Raw genomic sequence first — 6,436 nt, forward strand, 5'->3', positions numbered from 1 at the left:
AACACTTCATCTTGGCTTACATTTTCAAATACTTTGGCTTTAGTGTGTTGATATTTTTAAGCAAAATGAAAGAAAGGAGTAAAGTACAAAATAAAACACGTCAAGAAAAGTTGAAAGGAGTACTTCAGATTTAGTAAGGGATCAGAAAGTGAAGGATGTTTGGAATTTCCCATGTAAATCTGAGCTTTTAAACTTAAAGTGGTTTCTGAAATTTGGGGATGCTGCAGATGCGTCATTTTAAATGTGTACTCAGTTTTCATAACATTAAACAATTAAAATGCCATCCAAGAGGACTGGAGGAGACAGTTGCCTCCAGTTTCTGAACATAAGACTAAGTATATTCAAGTTATAGATTATCTAGCTCCAAAGTAGTAGACGGGGATCAGTGGCAATCTGGTAGTTAATTCAGTTTCCCATTTGCAGGCAACCACCATCTAGTTCATCTAATAACAATAAACCACCTTGTGTGCCCCATGTTGAATTTTACACATAAATGTTCTTTAGTTCACTCTGGGGGAATTTCAAAAATTATCCGTAATCTTAATAGAGATGTAAATTAGGATATTTTAAAAGGTTTTGCATTGGCCGTCAATGAGAACCAAAGCAAAAGTGACATGTAGTAAAAGATAATAAAATCCGTCTGTATAAAGTTATAATTTCCAGTTTGCTAGGTTCTAAATCTCCTGTTTGTTGTTTCTGTTGGCTCTCCCTCATGGTGGCTAGTTTCTTCAAATGATGTGTAATATTTAAGTGGGAATTTATCTTCAAAATTCTTTGTTCTGCAGAAGTCTTCTCTTCCCTGGGTTGAGGAAGTGTCTCTACAGATTGGTTTTATTGATCCTAAAGTTTCAGTTGTTTTAAACCAGATTTAAGGTAATTTTTTCAGCTTCTACTGTAAATTTGGTTCTTGGGTTCCACCCCCATATATGATACAGGACTCAGGTCTCAGTGTTTTGTAATTGTCTTTATTTATATACAAATTATACACAACTTTATTTTCAACAATCTTGTCTTCAAATAAGTGAAGGAGACCCAATCCCTAGGATCTATATTTAGTTAGAATCCCCCTTTCTACATCTCTGTAGCTTTCTTTTAAGATCTATGATGTATTTTTTGATTATGTAAATAAAAACATGTTATATGTTTTTATGTAAACAAAAAACAATAATAGTAATATTACTCACAGATAGCAAGCTTCCTTACTGCTTTTCCAAAGCAACAGTCTTAAGGTTTTGTGTTTCTTTTTGTTTGTTTCTTTTGTTTTAAAGACAGGATCTCACCCTGTTACCTAGGCTGGAGTGCAGTGGTGTGATCTTGGCTCACTGCAACCTCTGTCTCCAGGACTCAAGCGATCCTCCCATTTCTTTGTCTCCGGAGTAGCTGGGGCTATAGGTGCGCACTACCACGCATGGATAACTTTTTTAAATTATTATTATTATTATTATACTTTAAGTTCTAGGGTACATGTGCATAACGTGCAGGTTTGTTACATATGTATACTTGTGCCATGTTGGTGTGCTGCACCCATCAACTTGTCAGCACCCATCAACTGGATAACTTTTATATTTTTATTTTTTTGTAGAGATGAGGTTTTGCCATGTTGCTCAGGCTGGTCTCCAACTCCTGAGCTCAAGCGGTCTGCCCAGCTGGGCCTCCCACTTGCTGGGATCACAGGCATGACCCACTGTGCCTGGAGTTTTTCTAATCCTCTCTGATCACATGGTCTATCTTTTCTAGACTCTCAGCTTTATTTCAGCAATCTTGTCTTCAAATTATGTGTAGGAATCCCAATCCCCAGGACCTGTATCTAGGTAGAGACTCCCCCTTTCTACATCTTCTTTGCTTTCTTTTAGGCTCTGTGATATATATTTTTTGTTTACATAAATAAGAACATGTTATACAGTATTTAGCATCTTTATGTGTTTATGGAAGGGGACCACCTATGACAATTTAGACAATAATCTCCAGCTGATTCTGCATCAGAGCGACTAGAGTAAAAATGAAGACTGATTGTGTCTGTAGCCTGGTCAAAGCTGGTAAAATGTCTTCCCAGCACACTTTGAATAAAATCTGTTTCTGCATGATCCTACATGATCTCACCCCTGTCTACCTCTCTTATGTGATCATTAGGCTGTCTTTCCCTTTACTCTGCACTCCCTATAATCCAGCCAAATTGGCATTCGTTGGGGTTTTGGAATACACCAGACTTTCTTTTCTACTACCCTCTACTACCTACCCAGGGCTTTCCCAAATGCTGTCCTTTAATTATTATCTTTCCCTTGTCTGGCCGATTCTTCCTGCTTCTTTACGTTTTGGCCTAAAATATTCACATAGACATTCTATGACCACCCTATCTAAGTAGCACCCGCCCACTTCTATGTTCTTTGTAACTTTTACAGCACTAATTAAAGTTTCTCATCTCCTCCGTCTACAGACTGAGCTCCCTGCTTTACCAGCATTTATCCTCGAGTGTAAAGTGACCCATCCAATTCCCTTTTATATACTGCCAGTTGCCTCTCTTCCTTTCCTGTCCCCGCTCCTTTGCCTGACTCTTCATTTCTACCTACGTCTTGGGGATATAGGACTGCCTTTCTGACCCTTATGCCCTCCTTACCCAGGATCTGTAAATAAAAATCTTTGAACTTCCTATTGTGGTTGTGTATTGAATTTGTGCCTTCCATCTGGAGAACATGGGGCTACCCCAGACCAAGTTTTGCCCTGGAGAAACACAGGTTGGACTCCCAGTGCCAGAGCAGTGGTCAGAAAGGCATAGAGTGGATGTGGGTCAGACAAGAGCCACAGGGGTGTCTGCCAGTATAAACAAGATCCCCCTGTGAGGGACCCCCTGGTTGTGGGTCAGACAACTAGGATGACCACCAGGTAAAAGAAGTATCCCATGAAAGGCACTCTGGAAACACCCATATCTAGTTCCCCTTCATTTCCTGTAAGATTAGGGTTGCTATGGTACTACAACCCCAGTTTAGCTCTGGGCTCTCAGTAAGTCTTGCACACCTGTCAGATTTATTTTACATAGTTAATAACATGATGCTATTATAGTGTTATTTTTACTTTCAATTTTTAATTATTTATACCTGCTACAGTCTTAATTTTGGTATACCTCACAAGATTCGTATTCTGGAACTTAATCTCCATGTAACAGTATTAAGAGGTGGGGCCTTTAGAAAGTAATTTGATCATGAGGTCAGGGCTGTCATGTATGGGATTAGTGTCCTTATAAAAGAAGTTTGAGGGAGTCGGCTTGCCCCTTCTATGTGAATATGCAGCAACAAGATTCCATCTATGAAGCAGAGAGCAAACCGTTACCAGACACCAAATCTGCCAACACCTCGGTCTTGGACTCCCCAGCCTCTAGAACCGAACAATAAATTTCTGTTATTTTTAAATTACCTAATCTAAGGTATTTTGTTATAGTAGTCAAATGAGCTAAGACAATATAGAAATAAAATGGACTCATTGATCTTGTATCCTCTAACCACAATAAACACATTTATTAGTTGTAATAGCATTTTTGGGTGGATTTCATTGGATTGTCTGCATAGACAGTCATGTCTGCAAATAAACAGTTTTACATCTTGTTTTCTAATGTGGTTGCTTTGCTTTTTATTTCCTTTTTTGCCTTATTGCACTGGCTAGACCCACCAGTAAAATGTGGAATTAAAAAAAGCGACATTGTATACCCTGACTTGATTCTGATCACAAGGGAAAAAACATGAAGCCTTTCACCATTAAGCATGATGTCAACTTTAGGTCTTCATTAATGCCTTTTAACAGCTTATAAAATTCCTTTCTGGTTCTAGTTTTCTGAGAACCTTTCTCAGAATGGATAGTGGATTTTGGTGCATGCTTTTTTGGAGTCTATTGAGATGATCCTATGATTTTTCTCTTTCAGATTGTTAATATAGTCAATTGCATTGAGTGGCCAGTGTTACACTAATCTTGTATTTCTGGGATAAACTCCATTTAGACGTGATATATTATCCTTTTTATATGTTGGATTTAATTGTTAATATATTTTACTTAGAAATTCTACATAGGTTCATGAGGGACATCTGTCTGTAGTTCTGTTTTTTGTAAAGTCTTTGTCTGATTTGGGATCAGGGTAATATTCTGACACAATGAGTTCAGAAATAGTCTCTCAAATTTTTTGGCCAACTGTGTGCCACTAATATTCATTATATACTTGATAGAATTTACCAGTGAAGTCATTTGGAGTTTCCTTTGTGGGAAAGTTTTTAACTTCAAATTTAATAACTTTAATAGATACAGGGCTATTCACATAATCTTCATGACTTTGGTGTTTTTTCTCTCAAGATACTTGTCCATTTTATCTAAGCTTTTCAATGCATTGGCATAAAGTTGTTTATAATACTCTTTTATTGGGCAGTAAAGAGTTAACTTAGCGGGCTTGGGATGCTCAAACCCTGCACTTGCCAAAGACTAGCCTTTGCCTGGCTCCTAGGAGATAAGCTCCAAGAGTTTAGAATATCCCACCTAATAAGATCATCTTTATATACATGGGGCTTCTGGCCTTACCAGATAGTTTATGCTAACAACGTGATTTGGTAAATGACTGTTTTTGTTTGTTTGTCTTCCTGAGCCATGCTGTATCAGTTTGATGTCTGGAAGGGCTGGAGATTGGGTAGCTAAAGTCAGTTATATGAGTGCTCTCTGCCTATGTGATTGACCCCTAATAAGAACACTGCACGTCGAAGTGAGCTTCCTGGTTAGCAATCAACACTTCGTATGCATTGTCACACATAATTGCTGGGAGAATTAAGTGCTGTCCACACAAACATACTAGGAAAGGACAGCTATAAGCTCACACTTGATTTCTCATAGACAGCTATAAGCTCATACTTGATTTCCCTATGTGTCTTTTGCCTTTGCTGATTTTAATCTGAATCCTTTCATTGCAATAAACTGTAAATGTGAGTATGACTGCTTTTCTCAGTTCTATGAGTCTTTCTGGCAAACCATCAAACCTGAGGGTGGCATGGAGACCTCTTTAATATCTGTAGACTTTGTAGTGATTTCACTTCTCTACTGATATTGGTAATTTGTGTCTTCTCTCTTTAAAATTTTTTTTGTCACTGTCATTAGAGGTTTATCAGTTTTCTTAATTTTTCTTCAATAAACTTTTGGTTTTGTTGAACTTTTCTTTGTTTATTGGTTTTCTATTTTGTTGATTTCTGTTCTAATCTTTACTGTTGTATTTCTTCTTTCTTTGGATTTCATTTGCTCTTCTTTTCCTAGTTTCTTAGGGTGGAAACTGAGTTCATTAATTTAAAACTTTTCTTCCTTTCTAAATAAGTGCTTAATGCAATAAAATTTTCCCTAAGTATCACTGTAGCAGTATCCCATGAATTTTGATATGCTGTGTTTTTATTTTCATTCAATACAAAATTCATTTTTATTTCCTCTTGATTTTTTGATTCATGGATTATTTGAGATTTTGTTATTTAGTTTCCAAATGTTTTGGAGATTTTCTGGAGACCTTTCTCTTATTGATTCCTATTTTTAGTTCCATGTCATCAAAATTTAATTTGTATAATTTAAATCCTTTTAAATTTATTAAGACTTCTTAAATGTCTTGGCTGGACGCGGTGGCTCACGCCTGTAATCCCAGCACTTCGGGAGGCCGAGGCAGGCGGATCACGAGGTCAGGAGATCGAGACCATCCTGGCTAACACGATGAAACCCTGTCTCTACTAAAAATATAAAAAATTAGCCAGGGGTGGTGGTGGGCACCTATAGTCCCAGCTACTGGAGAGGCTGAGGCAGGAGAATGTCATGAACCTGGAGGCGGAGCTTGCAGTAAGCCACTGGACTTCGACCTGGGTGACAGAGAGAGACTCTTGCCTCAAAAAAAAAAAAAAAAAAAAAAAAAAAAAAGACTTCTTAAATGTCTCATAATATAATTTCCCTTTAAATTTTTTTTTTTGATTTAGAGTTTTGCTCTTGTTGCCCAGGCTGGAGTGCAATGGCGTGATCTCAGCTCACCACAACCTCCGCCTCCCAGTTTCAAGTGATTCTCTTGCCTCAGTCTCCTGAGTAGCTGGGATTACAGGCATGCACCACCACGCCCAGCTAATTTTTGTATTTTTAGTAGAGACGGGGTTTCTCCATGTTGGTCAGGCTTGTCTCGAACTCCCGACCTTAGGTGATCTGCCTGCCTCGGCCTCCCAAAATTAGGTTTTTAAGTCCTCTATATCCTTACTCATTTTCTGACTCCTTGTACTTTTATTTATTGAGAGACCATAAATACTCTATTATAACTGTAGATTTGTTCATTAATCCTTGCAGTTATCTCAGTTTTGTTTCATGTATCTTGAAACTCTGTTATAAAAATAACAGGTGAATAAATATTTGTGTTTGTATGTCTTCTTGATTCTTTGACTCATTTATCATAATGAAA

This window comes from Macaca thibetana, chromosome 1, assembly GCF_024542745.1.
Source record: "Macaca thibetana thibetana isolate TM-01 chromosome 1, ASM2454274v1, whole genome shotgun sequence".
In the NCBI taxonomy this organism is placed as follows: domain Eukaryota; kingdom Metazoa; phylum Chordata; class Mammalia; order Primates; family Cercopithecidae; genus Macaca; species Macaca thibetana.